General features: G+C 41.1%; 1 protein-coding gene and 1 long non-coding RNA gene across 7 annotated transcripts in view; one reads left to right on the top strand and one right to left on the bottom strand.

Moving 5' to 3' along the window:
- The window catches only part of LOC142071586 (uncharacterized), a 62,170-nt gene extending 55,932 nt beyond the window's left edge, over window positions 1-6,238 (top strand). Inside the window, exon 2 of the long non-coding RNA XR_012667706.1 lies at window positions 5,966-6,238. This is a non-coding gene — a long non-coding RNA (uncharacterized LOC142071586). The remainder of the gene's footprint in view (window positions 1-5,965) is intronic.
- The window catches only part of PACRG (parkin coregulated), a 494,910-nt gene that overhangs the window by 7,630 nt on the left and 469,929 nt on the right, over window positions 1-17,351 (bottom strand). The gene's annotated exons all lie outside the window — the stretch shown is intronic.

Genomic DNA, 17,351 nt, shown 5'->3' with positions numbered 1-17,351 from the left:
TTTTCTTGCTTTAACAATAGAAAGAACCTATAATTTGTGTTGTCTTCCATATGTGGCTAAATTTTAGTTTACTTCATAAATTAATATTTATTTTTAGAATAAATGTATCGTTTAGCTAAAAACAATTCTGATAGTCAACAACCTGGTGAAAGAATGGAAGAAGTAATCTGATTGGAAAGGAAACATTTGACTGACTTACGTTTTTAGTAATGATGCAAGCCTATTGGAAATAGTTTTCACTACTTGTAAATTGCTGCTGTAAATTTTTTTTTTTTAAATGAGCCAAGATAGCGGCTGTTATCACAGTTTTCCATTTCCAGGAAACATTAGCAACATCAGATGCAATCCAGTCTAAGTCCAGCTTTTTTTTTTTTTTAATTGAGACACTAAAATGAAAACCAAATCACAGATTTTTCTGACAAATGTTATTAGCAAACATAGTCAACCAATAAAGGGGAAAAGGATATTCCTAAAATTATTTGTCTTTTTAAGTACTTACATTTCTCTAACAAACTTTAACTTTGAAGTCTGCCCATGTTTGTACTAGTGATCAATATCATAACAAATCAGTGTTAAATAATCTTAGATAAACAGCAGGCATGACAGGGGACAGAAGCATAAGGCAGAAACCTTAATGGCCTTGATGCACTGTTTACTGTTGCAAAATAATAAATTAGGTCACAAATCGTGCTTAAAGTGCAAAAAAGGTTGCACTATTTGTGCAGATCAGATGTTTTCCCAATTATTTTGGATATAACTGAGCTTGTACAAAGTATCTCTTGTTTGTAGAAAAAAAGTGTTTATGTGCAAAATGGGAGTGGATTTGCTAGCCATGAGCGGAAAATACATTTGATATTATTTGATGCTAAGTTCTGTTCCAACTGGAGCTCAACTAATGCAAAATTCATAATAACAATGTATAAACATACATAGACATGGAATAAGCATTATTTAGTTGATAAAGTAACAAAGTGACATAGCAGAAAGTCTAAAATATTGTAAGGATCATTGATTTTATTATAAACCATAATCACACAATAACCCATATTTAATAAAACCATATTAGTTCATACTTAAAATAAAGTTGCCGCATAATATGTCTCCTTCTTTAGGAAAGCTTTTGTTCATGTATTCAAAATGCTGAAAGGAGCAGGGTCCCAGGGCTGTACGAATAGAAAGTTCAGTAATTCATGACTTAGTATGAATAAAACTTTAGGAGATGTTTGTATACCTGTCACCATCTGTTATGGAATATGTTTAATCTTCTTTAAACTTTTCTTTTACAAAAATGAATGTAAAGTTCAAGGGCTCAATCCTGCATAACTTGCACGATTAAAAGCCTCTGACTTCAGTGAGAGATTTGGAACTTCACTGACTGCAGAAGTGGGCCCAGTATTGTCATTATAATGTAACCAGAGAAAAAAGTTAAAGAAATAAATTGTTCCATGAGCATTAATCTGAGTTCCTGTAACAAAAATGAAGAAACTGCTAAGTGTGCCTAAAATCGCCTGTTTATCCCTTTTTTACTGTTTCCTAATGAAGTGGACCTAAATGGAAACTTTACGACAGTGAAGGGTGCTTAAAGATAGAGAAGGAGATGGGTGTGGAGGGATGTGCAGATTCTCTAAGACATATTTTGTGTATGTACAGAACTAGGATTGAACACTTGTACTTATGACGATTAGAGGATTGGAAGCTCAGGAAACTTAAGTGTGCTTATTTATTCTCAAGCTAGATATACAGTGCAGACAGTTGCAAGATGAGCTTCTTACAAATCCATAAGAATAACCTTAATCCTGACCTCTAAAGCAAAAAAATTTCATTCTTTATACTGATATCTCTTTGAAACAGAACTAGGCAAACTTTGTCACCTGAACCAATGTACATGAAGGTTAGAAGCGTATGACCCTCCCACGGGTTGAATTTGCATTCCTTTTATGAACAGTATGAGAGTCACAATGAATGAATGCTCACCAAAAGCCAGTTACTAAACATGCATTTTTCAGCAGAGAAAGCTTCCATTTGAACTGGTGGCAGCTATTCAAACAAAATGAAGTATGTATACGTTTTACATTATTGGCAGTAAGCCAACTGTACAATAAACTGACACATTATAATGCTGCGGTCTTTATTTACAGTGGAAGATGTGATGCAGCTAAAAGATGGAAGGAAGATTATTCACTTGTCATTAGCCTTCTCTGAGTACACTGTCTTTGCAGATGCACCATTTTTGTACTGTGAATGCTGAAACCTTTTGAAAGCTGTAACGCCATGGGTAGCACACACATACCTTATCCAGAACCAAATGTTTTGACTGAGGCTATAAGAATCCTTGTTTCAAACTGGCCCCTCCCCAGTTATTTCTGCTTTGCAAAAGTCCCTCTGAAAGAACTTGCAGGAAGGTAGGTAGCTGGGAAGAGGCAAAGGGAGAAACACTCAGAACTTCAGTTATAGATGAAAGAAGAAAAGGAGTATTTGTGGCACCTTAGAGACTAACCAATTTATTTGAGCATAAGCTTTCGTGAGCTACAGCTCACTTCATCGGATGCATACTGTGTTTAAAACATCTTCTGTATTTATCACAGTATGCATCCGATAAAGTGAGCTGTAGCTCACGAAAGCTTATGCCCAAATAAATTGGTTAGTCTCTAAGGTGCCACAAGTACTCCTTTTCTTTTTGCGAATACAGACTAACACGGCTATTACTCTGAAACCAGTTATAGATGAGTTACCTTCATTTCTTCTTTGAGATTATGTCCCCACTCTTTTGGGACTTAGTAGTTGTAACAGACCCAGGCGGAAGACTGAGGAGCACTTAGTTCAATAAAGACTGAACTCTCCAAATGAGCATCTGTTTTAGCACCAGTACTGACAGAATAATGTTGACTAAAACTGAGAGTTGAGCTCCTCACAGCAGCCTTACAGAAACAGGCAGGCTTTTCAACATGCTGTAGAAAATGACTTTCTTCTCATAGAATAAACACTGAGGATATCTGATTCTGGACCGATGTTTGGTTCTAGTTAGGTAGCAACTGTGAAAAAACAGGATGGGTGGGGGGTAATAGGTGCCTATATAAGAAAAAGTGCCCAAAAACGGGACTGTCCCTATAAAAATGGGACATCTGGTCACCCTAGTTCTAGTGGGTCTGAATTCAGAATATGCTCTAGTTAGAAATGGTTTTCCCTTCAGACTTCCCCGCAAAAGCAATGAATAAATCAAAGGAGATCGCTGAAAAGGCTTTTTCCTACCCAGATAGGTCAGAGTTCATTAAACGTTCAGTTAGTGCAATATTGCTTCCTCAGACAAGTCATGAGATTTTCGGAAACAAGATGAAGTTAATACACTGGTTAAGGTGAAATTGTGAAATCCCTTTGGGAAGAAATCTGGAGTGGGAGTGCAGCACCGCCATGTCCTTGAGGAAGATTGTGAAAGATGGATTTGGAATGAATATCTGAATCTCACTCATTCACCCTCCACACTGATTTATTAGCCACGAACAATGTAACTTTCCGAGAGAGGTAGTATGGAGAACATTCCCCAACAGACACAAAGGGAAGTGATAAATCTTGGTTGTATTACATTTTATATTCTGTGACACTGGTGAAATTCATAGTGTGTAGATCTGGGATCTGCCAAGAGGAACCTCCTACAATATAGTTGTGATAGAAGGTTTTCCTAAAGGATATCACATGGAAATCTCATGCAGCAAAGCATGAGACCTAGCAGCACTAAAAATGACTTGATTGATCCTTGGGGTTGCAGTACTATTATTACCTTCCTGTCCGTGAATCGCTCTTCTAGGAAAAAAGCTGTAGATGAAGAAAGGGGGAGGGGGAGGGAGGGAGGGCAGTCCCTGAGTTTGTAAGAAATTGACTTCTCCTAGTTTGTGTGGCAGTTCAGACCTCTGAAGGGGAAGCAGGCTGTATGAAATAATGCTTGAAGAGACTGCACCTTGGTCTGTAATCTTGCTGAACAGTGACGTGCTTGTATTCCATAGTGAGCAGCTATGTGTGAGGCTGCGACCATAATGTGAAGGAAATCCATTCCACCCAGCTGCTAATAAAAGCTGCTGCAGGAGCTGAGCTAGCTGGTCTGTCGTGGGAGTACCAGCTCTGGAACTGTCCGCCACTTTGGATCTACCACTAAGAACCTCTCTGAGTCTGAAAAGCTGAGAACTAGATTGTGGCTGTTGGTAATAGCACTAGAAATTAAACTTTAGAAGCAGGGATATCCCATCATTCTGTGGAGAAGACCAAATGACATGTTCATTATAGTCTCTGGGCCAGCTCTACATGTCTAGGACATAATAATATAATAACCTCAAGCAACGACAGAGCTACCATTGAAAACAGTGGGAGTTTTGTACAGAGAGAGAGAGAGAGTAGAATATGGCCCTTATGTAGGATTCCATCCCCTCCCCCCCCATCTATCAAGAGCTTGGTACTACCACTTAGGTCAGGCACTGGGCTTTAGATTTGGACCGAAGAGAGCAGAATTAGACATACAGTGTGGCAACACAGAGAAAATGTTTTTCTGGATACTTATGCAAGCCTTTATGTGATTAGTTCCTTTGCTACTTAATATAAAATCATCTCTTATTTTGTCATTTTTGTGATGGCATGATACTTTGTACAATGTGTTTTCAAAACTGTGCACCTAAAAATTTTCCATCGGGACTACAATGTAATGTTATTAAGTCACTTAATTTTTCCAAAACTCTAATGCAATTGTGTATAATCTGATAAATATATATATAAATAAATAAAACTGGTTTACATAAAACCATAAAATCAGAAATTGCTAACATTTTCTTCTGAGAGATTGTTATTGTTAATACACTTTCCAATGTTTTAAGAGGAAAAATGTTTTCATATAAGCAAGCATAATTTTCCTATTTATTTTGTTAACTATTGTATTATTCTTTTTGTTCATTATTTTAAGATAATAGTATTGTTCTTCCAAAAATGTTATCTCATTATCTCCCTCCCCATTTAAAATTGTATTTTTGTAAAAAGCAATAGTAAAATATATTTACAGGAGAGGGAATAAAAAAGGGAGTTTCTGCTTTACTGTATCTATGCTATTATTCTATTGTTGGCAAGCAACTATTTGAGACAATTTTTACATTTGTAGAACTGGAATAACCGACAAGCATATCGTCCCCTACAGTCATATTTGTTTTCCACATCCAATGAATGTAATGTACACAGAAGGAAAAACTCCACTGCTTTTCTTTTGAACAGGGCATATGAGACGCACAGCGGGGCAAATTCTCTTCCTTTAGATCTACAGTACTTTACTGAAGTCTAGGGAGTTGCATGGTTGCAACAGCAAGCAAAATCTGACCCAGTGACTTACAAGTGAAATATTCCTGGCACTCTCTTGTACCTAATATATTTATTGTATATATTTTTGTCTAGAGGCTGAGCTAAAACCAAACTCTGGATTGGAACAGCCCCAAACTTGGGAAAAATCAAATCTGGATCTGAACGTTACTTCTCAGTTTAACTTCTGTCTGAGAGGGCAGGAAGTGAAGTAGTACTAGATGTGTAGTGGTTATCAGAGCCATCCTCCATAAGCAGGGCAGAATGATTTAGTGTGGATGCTGGGGAGAGCTTGGTGGGCTATATACTGCCAGTCCTTAAAAGAGAGCAGTGTACGCTCCCAGCTAGCATGTGATGCATAGTCTGGGAGTCTAAACCATGTCTCCTTGGGAGTACGGGGAGAGGCCAATTAGCATAGAATGGAAGTTCCCCACCTCATGCTTTCTTGAGTTCTAGCCATGTATCCTGACATACTGCTGTGCTAGGACCGAGGGACATGGGGTCAGAGGCTCTCTATGCAACCCTCAGCACATCCACACAGAACAGGGCAGAATACGACCCCTTTATGTTCTCTATAAATACGACTACAAGTTTATTAAGTTTGTCTTTACAATTTTAACCTCTGATTCATTGTTCTCAGATTCTATGCCTGTGACCTCTGAGCCTCAGAGAACCTTGAATCTGTTGACTGAAGCTGAAGATTATTTTATACATATGTGCACAGGTGCGGGAGACAAGAGAGAGAGATTGCTGGATGCTCCAAGTCAACTTGACTAGTCTAGAGATTTGTTACAAACAGCCAGGAAGACAGCTAATTTGCATTGTAGTGTACTGTCTGGTTGAATATTTGTCAGTTTACATGGTCTTATGTTATAATGAAGAATGAAAATAAAACGCTGTGAAGAAAATCTACTTTGGTGACTAAAAACATGCCTCCTTGCACACTGATGATCTTTGAGCATAGATATGCTTGGACTGTATTTAGTTTTACATTAGAACCAATGAAACAGCCATTTCCATGAACAGTTAGGTTTTTGTAAGTATGTGGTATCATAGCCTAGTTCAGGGATCAGCAACCTTTGGCACACGGCCCACCAGGGTAAGCCCCCTGGTGGGCCGGGCCGGTTTGTTTACCCACCACGTCCACAGGTTTGGCCGATCGCAGCTCCCACTGGCCGCGGTTCGCCGTCCCAGGCCTATGGGGGCTCCGGGAAGCGGTGCCCAGCACATCCCTCGGCCTGCGCCTCTAAACAAACCTGCCCAGCCCGCCAGAGGGCTTACCCTGGTGGGCCGCATGCCAAAGGTTGCTGATCCCTGGTCTAGTTTAAAAGATGGCTTGGAAGAGGAAAATGATAAGCATCCAAATGGGAGAGCTTTTAAAAGAACGATCCTCTTACACTTTTCCTGAAATGTGTATTCTTCACTGCTTCACTTTGGGTTGTCAACCTCCTGGGAAGAGATGGAAAAGCAACACTTCACAGAATGCCCTCTCTGTCTCTCTCCAGTAGAGCACAGATGGCTGTTTCATCTTATAGTTTGTTTTATGATAAGGGAAGCCTTGCATTTAAAGGCCTGTGTCCCAACTCTGCAGATGCAGTGCTGAATTGGTTCCCCTGGAAACAATGGCTCTGGAGCGATTAATAGAAAGCACTACTTCAGAAAAGATTGTTGAGGATTTCCGGAATAGTGGGCCATAGCAGCTCATGTAGCATGGAGGCCTTTGAAGAAAATCTTTGAAAGTCATTTTAAAGAGGGAGGGATACACTATACTAGCTTCTCTCAATTCCTGTTAACATGATGAGCAACTGCAAATAATTCTCCATATATCACCAAAAGGCTGGGTCACTGAATACTGATTTATGGAGGATGCTTCCTGAATAATAATAATTATATATAAAACATTCAACATGCTAGCTTCTTTACTGACAAATAAAATAGACAGTCCTTGTACCAGAGCGTTTACAGTATAAATGTAGACATGACAGAGGAAGTGGCAAGCAACAAACAATGAGGGAAAATAGGGAGATGGGAAGCCAAAAGATGTAGTCATATGGTCACGCGGTTACTGAGCTTTGTTATAGGCATTTCTTGAAGGTTCTGATTTACACACCCACACATACACAGCGGTACAATGATAGTCTTGCCATATATATTTGGAACAGAGTCTCCATTATAATTTTAATTAAAAAATGTCCTCTACTAACCTTGGCAACTGTGTTTCTGGGCTGCGATCAGTAAACGTTGTGTTGATTTAGCTTTGTCTTGTAAAATATGGTTTAGTTTTTATTTTACATGTGCCTATAACTTTTGATAGGCACATTGTGTAAATTAAAATAGGTATTTTGCAGGCACTGAAAATGCACAATTTTTACAAGATTTGCAATTTATCCTTTGCACCCCTAGGTCACTGCAGAAGGACTGTGACGCATTCATGGGCCACGATCACAGTCTGGCTGGCTCCCCTGTGTAGGGTGACCAGATGTCCCGATTTTATAGGGACAGTCCTGCTATTTGGGGCTTTGACTTATATAGGTGCCTATTCCCCCCCGCCCCCAACAGAAACATACCCCTTGTTCCAAATGTTCACACTTGTTATCTGGTCACCCTACCCTTGTGGGTAGTCTCAGCTATGAGGCCAAGGAATGAGGCAAGTCCTTCCAGACCAGGGCTGATGTACACTGGCAAGCCATTTAGGGAAGTCTGCATTGCAGCTGCGTGTTTTGTGGCTAAACCCAAAGCTTTCTTTTCTAGTGTTGTAAATCCAGCACATTTTTTTGAGCAATTTATTAGTTTTAAAAGTGACACTTTCCTATGCTTGCAATTCCTTCTTCAGACCCACATTTAATGTGATCCTTAAAATAACTACATTGGGATTAGCTAAAAATCTTTATCTACAGGGAAGGCTGTATTAAAAACTTGGATTATGAGGAAATGGCAAATTGCTATCTGTTTCCTTCCCCCTCTATCCTCTCTAGCCTCCATCTCTATCCTGTCTTTTTAGACTGTGAGCTCCCTCGGGGAGAGGCTGTGCCTTCTTTTGTGTTTGTACAGCAACTAGCACATTGTGAGTGCTACCGGCAACAATAACTAACAGCAAAAATGAAATAAAACCAGAAAAGACCTCATCTGATATTGGCAAAATTAAAACATTTCCATCAATTTTTGAGAATAAAAAATCGAAGTTAATAATGAACTGGAAGAGAAGCCCTTTTGTTATGTTGTCAATTTAAGCCAAAATTTTCAAACGTGCGTGCCTAAAGTTAAGCCCTAACTCCATTCGTAGACAACTAAATAAGTGGGCTATATCAATATTTCCTGAGATTCCGCCCTGCCCCTCCCCGACTCACGAAATGAAAGCTGCAGATGCTCAGCACCTCTGAAAATGAGGCTGCTTACTTAGGTATCTAAATATATCTGTCTACCCTTAGATCCCAAAATCTGAAATGCTGTGCCTCAAATGATCAGTGTGGTGGTGGTTCTTCTATTTTATTTAATCGCAGCTGTTTTTATTTCTATACAAAGTCAGCAACAAAAAAGTGACAAAACTCCTACAGAACTTCATATAGTTCTTCTAAATTGTTTGTACCGGAGTGACATGTAAAGGTCCCAACCAGGGATCGACGCCCCCACTGTGCTACGCATTGTACAGAGATAACAAAAAGATGATCCCTGCTTCAAAGAGCTTCCAGTGTAGGTAAAGACCATTACAAGAAGATCCTTTACAAAATATAAAGAAAAAATAGAGAGTGATCATGAAGTAAGAGGAACAACAAATGTAACTCAGCTTTTCCCCTTGTCTATAACATCCACACTTTGTAATATGCTAAAAAAACCTCTCAGTGACAAGGCGGAGAGGGGGAGCGAATGATGAGAGAACATTTAACTATGTTTAGAAGCCCCAGAATGCAAAGCTCAGCAAAATTCTGCAAATTTAGCTTTACAAAATGAATCCAAGTTGCTCAATAATATAAAGCTCACACGACACAAAAAGAAAAACCAGATCTACTTTCTGATTTTGCAACCTCTTACACACATATGTAAGAGATTGCAAAATCAGGGTCAGAGTGTGTTTATCTTATTTCTAATAATATCCTAATTAAATAGATCTGTAAGGCAATCACATACAAGGTTCGGTAGGGGAAGTAGAAGTGAGTGGCAACCTAGGCAGCAGTGACCATGAGATGGTTGAGTTCAGGATCCTCACAAAAAGAAGGAAGGAGAGTAGCAAAATACGGATCCTGGACTTCAGAAAAGCAGACTTAGACTCCCTTAGGGAACAGACAGGCAGGATCCCCTGGGAGGCTAACATGAGGGGGAAAGGAGTCCAGGAGAGCTGGCTGTATTTTAAAGAAACCTTATTGAGGATGCAGGAACAAACCATCCCAATGTGCAGAAAGAATAGCAAATATGGCTTGGCTTAACAGTGAAATCTTTGGTGAGCTTAAACTCAAAAAGGAAGCTAACAAGAAGTGGAATTTGGACAGATGACTAGTGAGGAGTATAAAAATATTGCTAGAGCATGCTGGGGCATAATCAGGAAGGCCAAGGCACAATTGGAGTTGCAGCTAGCAAGAGATGTGAAGGGTAACAAGAAGGGTTTCTACAGGTATGTTAGCAGCAAGAAGAAGGTCAGGGAAAGTGTGGGACCCTGGCTGAATGGGGGAGGCAGCCTAGTGACAGATGATGTGGAAAAAGCTGAGGTAGTCAATGCTTTTTTTGCCTCTGTCTTCACAGACATGGTCAGCTCCCAGACTGATGTACTGGGCAACACAGTATGGGGAGGAGGTAAGCAACCCTCAGTGGTGAAAGAACAGGTTAAGGACTATTTAGAAAAGCTGGACATGCACAAGTCCATCAGTCCATATCTAATGCATCCAAGGGTGCTGAGGGAGTTGGCTGATGTGATTGCAGAGCCATTGGCCATTATCTTTGAAAACCTGTGGCGATTGAGGGAGGTCCCGGACGATTGGAAAAAAGGCAAATATAGTGCCCATATTTAAAAAAGGGAAGAAAGTGAACCTGGGGAACTACAGACGGGTCAGCTTCACTTCAGTCCCCAGCAAAATCATGGAGCAGGTCTTCAAGGAATCCATTTTGAAGCACTTGGAGGAGAGGAAGGTGATCAGGAACAGTCAACATGGATTCACCAAGGGCAAGTCATGCCTGACCAACCTGATTGCCTTCTATGATGAGATAACTGGCTCTGTGGATATGGGGAGAGCGGTGGACGTGATATACCTTGACTTTAGCAAAGCTTTTGATATGGTCTCCCACAGTATTCTTGTCAACAAATTAAAGAAGTATGGACTGGATGAATGGATTATAAAGTGGATAGATAGCTGGCTAGATTGTCGGGCTCAATGGGTGGTGATCAATGGCTCGATGTCTAGTTGGCAGCTGGTATCAAGCGGAGTGCCCCAGGGGTCGGTCCTGGGGCCAGTTTTGTTCAATATCTTTATTAATGATCTAGATGGTGGGATGAATTGCACCCTCAGCAAGTTCGCAGATGACACTAAGCTGTGGGGGAGAGGTAGATAGGCTGGAGGGTAGAGATAGGGTCCGGAGTGACCTAGACAAATTGGAGGATTGGGCCAAAAGAAATCTGATGAGGTTCAACAAGGACAAGTGCAGAGTACTGCACTTAGGAAGGAAGAATCCCATGCACCGCTACAGGCTGGGGACCAACTAGCTAAGCAGCAGTTCTGCAGAAAAGGACCTGGGGATTACAATGGACAAGAAGCGGGATATGAGTCAGCAGTGTGCCCTTGTTGCCAAGAAGGCCAACGGCATATTGGGCTGTATTAGTAGGAGCATTGCCAGCAGATTGAGGAGATTATTCCCCTCTAGTCGGCACTGGTGAGGCCACACCTGGAGTACTGCATCCAGTTTTGGTCCCCCCACTACAGAAGGGATGTGGACAAATTGGACAGAGTCTAGTGGAGGGCAACGAAAATGATTAGGGGGCTGGGGCACATGATTTATGAGGAGAGGCTGAGGGAACTGGGGTTATTTAGTCTGCAGAAGAGAAGAGTGAGGGGGGATTTGATAGCAGCCTTCAACTACCTGACGGGGGGTTCTAAAGAGGATGGAGCTAGGCTGTTCTCAGTGGTGGCAGACGACAGAACAAGGAGCAATGGTCTCAAGTTGCAGTGTGGGAGGTCTAGGCTGGATATTAGGAAACACTATTTCACTAGGAGGGTGGTGAAGCACTGGAATGGGTTACCTAGGAAGGTGGTGGAATCTCTATCCTTAGAGGTTTTTAAGGCCCAGCTTGACAAAGCCCTGGCTGGGATGATTTAGTTGGTGTTGGTCCTGCTTTGAGCAGGGGATTGGACTGGATGACCTCCTGAGGTCTCTTCCAACTCTAATATTCTATGATTTTAAGATATCAGGAAACAGTGCCATATACCGCTCTCAGTCATATTGGTGAAGCTCCACAGAAGTCAATGGATTGCACACGTGTAAATGAGAGGGGAATTTAACCCCCACCTCCCCAATACTCAAAAAGAAAAGGAGTACTTGTGGCACCTTAGAGACTAACAAATTTATTTGAGCATAAGCTTTCGTGAGCTACAGCTCACTTCATCGGATGAATACAGTGGAAAATACAGTGGAGAGATTTATGTATGTAGAGAACATGAAACAATGGGTATTACCATACACACAGTAACCAGAGTGATCACTTAAGGTGAGCTATTACCAGCAGGAGAGCGGGGGGTGGGGGGAACCTTTTGTTGTGATAATCAAGGTGGGCCATTTCCAGCAGTTGACAAGAACGTCTGAGGAACAGTGTGGGGGTCAATCTGGCTCTGTCAATCTGGGAACAATGTATACCTTCAAATCAGTGGCACTGCTATGGGTACCCACCTGGCCCAACAGTATGCCAACATTTTTATGGCTGACTTAGAACAACGCTTCCTCAGCTCTCGTCCCCTAATGCCCCTACTCTGCTTGCGCTACATTGATGACATCTTATCATCTGGACCCATGGAAAAGAAGCCCTTGAGGAATTCCACCATGATTTCAAAAATTTCCATCCCACCATCAACCTTAGCCTGGACCAGTCCACACAAGAGATCCACTTCCTGGACACTACGGTGCTAAAAAGCGATGGTCACATAAACACCACCCTATACCGGAAACCTACTGACCGCTATTCCTACCTACCTGCCTCCAGCTTTCACCCTGACCACACCACACGATCCATTGTCTACAGCCAAGCTCTACGATACAACCGCATTTGCTCCAACCCCTCAGACAGAGACAAACACCTAAAAGATCTCTATCAAGCATTCTTACAACTACAATACCCACCTGCGGAAGTGAAGAAACAGATTGACAGAGCCAGAAGAGTACCCAGAAGTCACCGACTACAAGACAGGCCCAACAAAGAAAATAACAGAACGCTACTTGCCATCACCTTCAGCCCCCAACTAAAACCTCTCCAACGCATCATCAAGGATCTACAACCTATCCTGAAGGACGACCCATCACTCTCACAGATCTTGGGAGACAGGCCAGTCCTTGCTTACAGACAGCCCCCCATCCCGAAGCAAATACTCACCTGCAATCACACACCACACAACAGAACCGCTAACCCAGGAACCTATCCTTGCAACAAAGCCCGTTGCCAACTGTGTCCACATACCTACTCAGGGGACACCATCATAGGGCCTAATCACATCAGCCACACCATCAGAGGCTCGTTCACCTGCACATCTACCAATGTGATATATGCAATCATGTGCCAGCAATGCCCCTCTGCCATGTACATTGGTCAAACTGGACAGTCTCTACGTAAAAGAATAAATGGACACAAATCAGACGTCAAGAATTATAACATTCAAAAACCAGTCTGAGAATACTTCAAACTCTTTGGTCACTCGATTACAGACCTAGAAGTGGCAATTCTTCAACAAAAATCTTCAAAAACAGATTCCAACGAGAGACTGCTGAATTGGAATGAATTTGCAAACTGGATACAATTAACTTAGGCTTGCATAGAGACTTGGAGTGGATGGGTCATTACACAAAGTAAAACTATTTCCCCATGTTTATTCCCCCCCCTCACCCCCCACTGTTCCTCAGACGTTCTTGTCAACTGCTGGAAATGGCCCACCTTGATTATCACAACAAAAGGTCCCCCCCCCACCCGCCCGCCTCCCGCTCTCCTGCTGGTAATAGCTCACCTTAAGTGATCACTCTGGTTACAGTGTGTATGGTAACACCCATTGTTTCATGATCTCTGTGTATATAAATCTCCCCACTGTATTTTCCACTGTATGCATCCGATGAAGTGAGCTGTAGCTCACGAAAGCTTATGCTCAAATAAATTGGTTAGTCTCTAAGATGCTACAAGTACTCCTTTTCTTTTTGCGAATACAGACTAACACAGCTGCTACTCTGAAACCTCCCCAATACTGTTAATCAGCTTTTCATTAGAATCAAGAGGAATGACTACACCCTCATTCTTTTTTACTTTTACAGTATTTGGATAAAAAAAAGTCACAAATATGTAGTATCATTATAACCAGAAAAGGCACATTTTTGACCATTAGATACCACACAGAATTTAGAAAGAAGTAACACTGAGTGATAAGTAGCTATCTCTGGGAAATCAGCTTTTAACTTACCCTTATTTTATACGTAGGATGTGGAAATCAGCTTTGAAGATGCTCTTATTTTATATGTAGATTGTGATTATAACCCTCCAGTAGCAAAGCAAGGCCTATACTAGACATTTTCTAATTCTTAAGCCTGCAAACTAGATATCTAATACCTGGGTTTAACTGGCATAATGTGAGGGAGAGTTAGATGATAATAGTTACAACAACAGAATGTTGCTAACGCTTACAGTACACATGTATTTGTGCTGAAATATCACTAAACTTATATAAACAGATCTAGAATGAAAGTCAAGGAATTTCCCTATTGAACTAAAAACTTGGTTTATTTCCATCAACCAAATAAAATTTTCAGGAAACAAACTCTAAAAATTATTGATGTTGAACAGTTTTATTGCATCAGCTGCAGAGTTCCACTGAAGAAAACAGAAAGAAGAAACCCTTAGGCCACATTTTGTGTGACCTAATTCTTTCAAGGTTGCATTCTGGCAAATTTTTAGGAATTGACAATACAAATGAACTACAGCTCCCACTGTAATGTTTTCACGGAATCTCTGCATAACCTGAAAACAGTGCACACTGCACCAAGTCTATAGTACATAGTTTTTTTGTATAGTTTAATTACTTTTGGATGTAAATGAGCAGAAAAACAATTATCACTCATCCAGCAGGAGAAACAGCTACGCTTCTGTAAGTTTCTGGTATTCTAATGCTAAGATTGTCAATTCTAAGTTTCAAAGAAGCTGTAATATAAACTGCAAGGCAGTTAATGGCTAGTCTATTAGATTTTGGTGGAACTGCAGTCAAGTCAAGGCAAATGAAGGAAAAAAGGAAAAAATAAACTCATATGGTTAAATCCTGATTGGAGCTGCTGGTGCCGAGCTGGACTCAGCTATGAGCTCAGGCCTGTGTCCACTGAAGCTAACACATTGAGATCAATGGGAGAAGGACCAAATTCTGTGATTGTGCTAAGCATTTGCTCTTAGTGGGTGGAATGTTAGTAGGAACGTAGATTAACTTTATCCTAGTGATATAAAATGGTTTTTATATTAGTTCAAGGCAGATCATGCTCATTTCCTCTATATGAGACTCAAAGACAAAACCAACAAATGTAGTTTAAGAAAAATAAACACCACAAACTATATAGTAAAAGAATTCACATTTCTTTCATGGGGAAAGTTTCAACTTCCCACCTTTTGCATGGTCACAACGAGCAACACCTAGTAACACTACAATTCTTAGTCTCACAGGCCCTGACTGATATGGCCCAAAGGGAGCAGAAACTTCCTGCATCTACCCAGCATAAGTAAAGCTGGTAGCACTGGCTCCTATGCCTCTTCCGGCGGTCCCAATGTAGGGACAGGGATGGGTGGTGTTCTGACTATTCCCAGCCAGAGATGCTCCCTTAGATGCAGCTGCCAGCTGTTGTAGATTAGAGCAGCCCCTGAACTAGTCTAATGTATGTCTGGGCTGAGGAGGAACCAGGCAGAGAATCAAAAAGCTGCAGCCAACTCTATGATTTCCCTGCCTTTTCCCGCACCAAGCACATCTTTGCTGTAGCAAGGAAACTGGCTCTCACTGTTTTTGGTGTACGCCAGCTTTCTCAGGAGTTTATAGTTCTGCTGTTTTAATTCACACTGGCCTGCCTCTGGGTGACTGTTCACAGCAGGTAGAATCTGTTTAAATTTAACAATGGGTTTAATTGGATAGGCTGCATTTTAGTTTTAGCATATCAAAAATACTCCACCTTCAGAAATTAAAATATTGAGAGTGCTTATGCCACTGGAATTTTTTATAATTTGATCTTTTATGAAGTTTAAAAGTGTAAAACATAATAATATCAGAATATTTCACCCCAATAATTATGTATAGACAATTCACAATAGTTTATTATCCACATCTATTGCAAGAGATGTGGGTTCAGCATCCCATCTGGAAGATTTTATAAACCCCTGAATGATGAACTCACATTCGAGGCAATAGATATGGACAACAAAACTAATATGAATTGTCCAAAAATACATAATTTTTAAATAATTCAAATGCCAGAGTCCTGTATAATATAGCTTTTCTATTTAAAATTGTGCATAAGGTTTACTTGTAGCAACTTAATAGGGGATAAGTGTTTGGTCAGCTGTTATTTTAAATGCTGTATATATATTCACTTAGATGTTACAAATGAGTAGTGGAACACTACGTACATTTCAAATATGTTTCATAATGCAGATTATAAATGTGGTCTGGACATCAATTATACACTCATTGATTCCTTCCTTCCTATTACTTAATCGCTGTGATGCCTAGGCAGCAACACAACTTGATAACTGATCTTCTGGGTGAATCCTAATTCTGTAATTCTATTCACGTATTGAAAGACCAAAGGACCCAATGTGATGTCCATGTAGATTTTTTTCCCTTTTAAATTCCATGGTTAAAAATAGGGGCATAGCAGAAAATCCCTTTGATAAATACTATTAATGTCAATAGTTATCTGCATAGGAATATTTCTGATTGTAGAAATTGTGACAGGCTGTGGTCTCAATTGCCAATAATATGCAGATGACACTCAGACATACTTCTACTTTACCTGTAGCACAAATAGCACCATCTTCCAACAATCCTAATGACTGGCTGAGATCAGCACTTTGACCAAGGACAACTGCCTGACTCTGAATCTGGGCATGATAGCAGTAACATCAGTGGGAAGATGAAACCATTCTGAAGAACTAGCATCCTACATCCCATCACCTGAAATGGAGAGTGTCTACCCTCAGATAACCAAAACAGTCTACAACCAGAGGATCCCTTTGGATTCCTCAGTGTTGCAGGATGCTCTAATACAGTGGTTCCCAAACTTGTTCTGCCATTTGTGCAGGGAAAGCCCCTGGCACGCCGGCCAGTTTGTTTACCTGCCGCGTCCGCAGGTTCGGCCGATCGCGGCTCCCACTGGCTGCGGTTTGCTGCTCCACGCCAATGGGAGCTGCTGGAAGTGGCGGCCAGTACGTTCCTTGGCCTGCGCCGCTTCCAGCAGTTCCCATTGGCCTGGAGCAGCAAACCGCAGCCAGTGGGAGCCGCGATCAGCCGAACCTGCGGACGCAGCAGGTAAACAAACCAGCCCGGCCCGCCAGGGGCTTTCCTTGCACAAGCGGTGGAACAAGTTTCGGAACCACTGCTCTAATATCTAGTTATGGAAAATTCTTTCTTCCACCTGAGACTGGCGAGAAGGCTGCACCATATCCTGTTGGACTATGATTTCACCTCGGTGATCCACACCTTGGAAACCTCTAGGCTGGATTACTGCAACTCACTTTCCCTCGGTATGAGCACAACAATTTTCAAAACCTTTGATTATCCCAGAACAGACTTGTCCACATCTTCAGCAATTATCAACCTCACCCTATT

This window comes from Caretta caretta, chromosome 3, assembly GCF_965140235.1.
Source record: "Caretta caretta isolate rCarCar2 chromosome 3, rCarCar1.hap1, whole genome shotgun sequence".
Classification (NCBI taxonomy): Eukaryota; Metazoa; Chordata; order Testudines; family Cheloniidae; genus Caretta; species Caretta caretta.
This window is presented reverse-complemented; position numbering and strand designations above follow the sequence as displayed.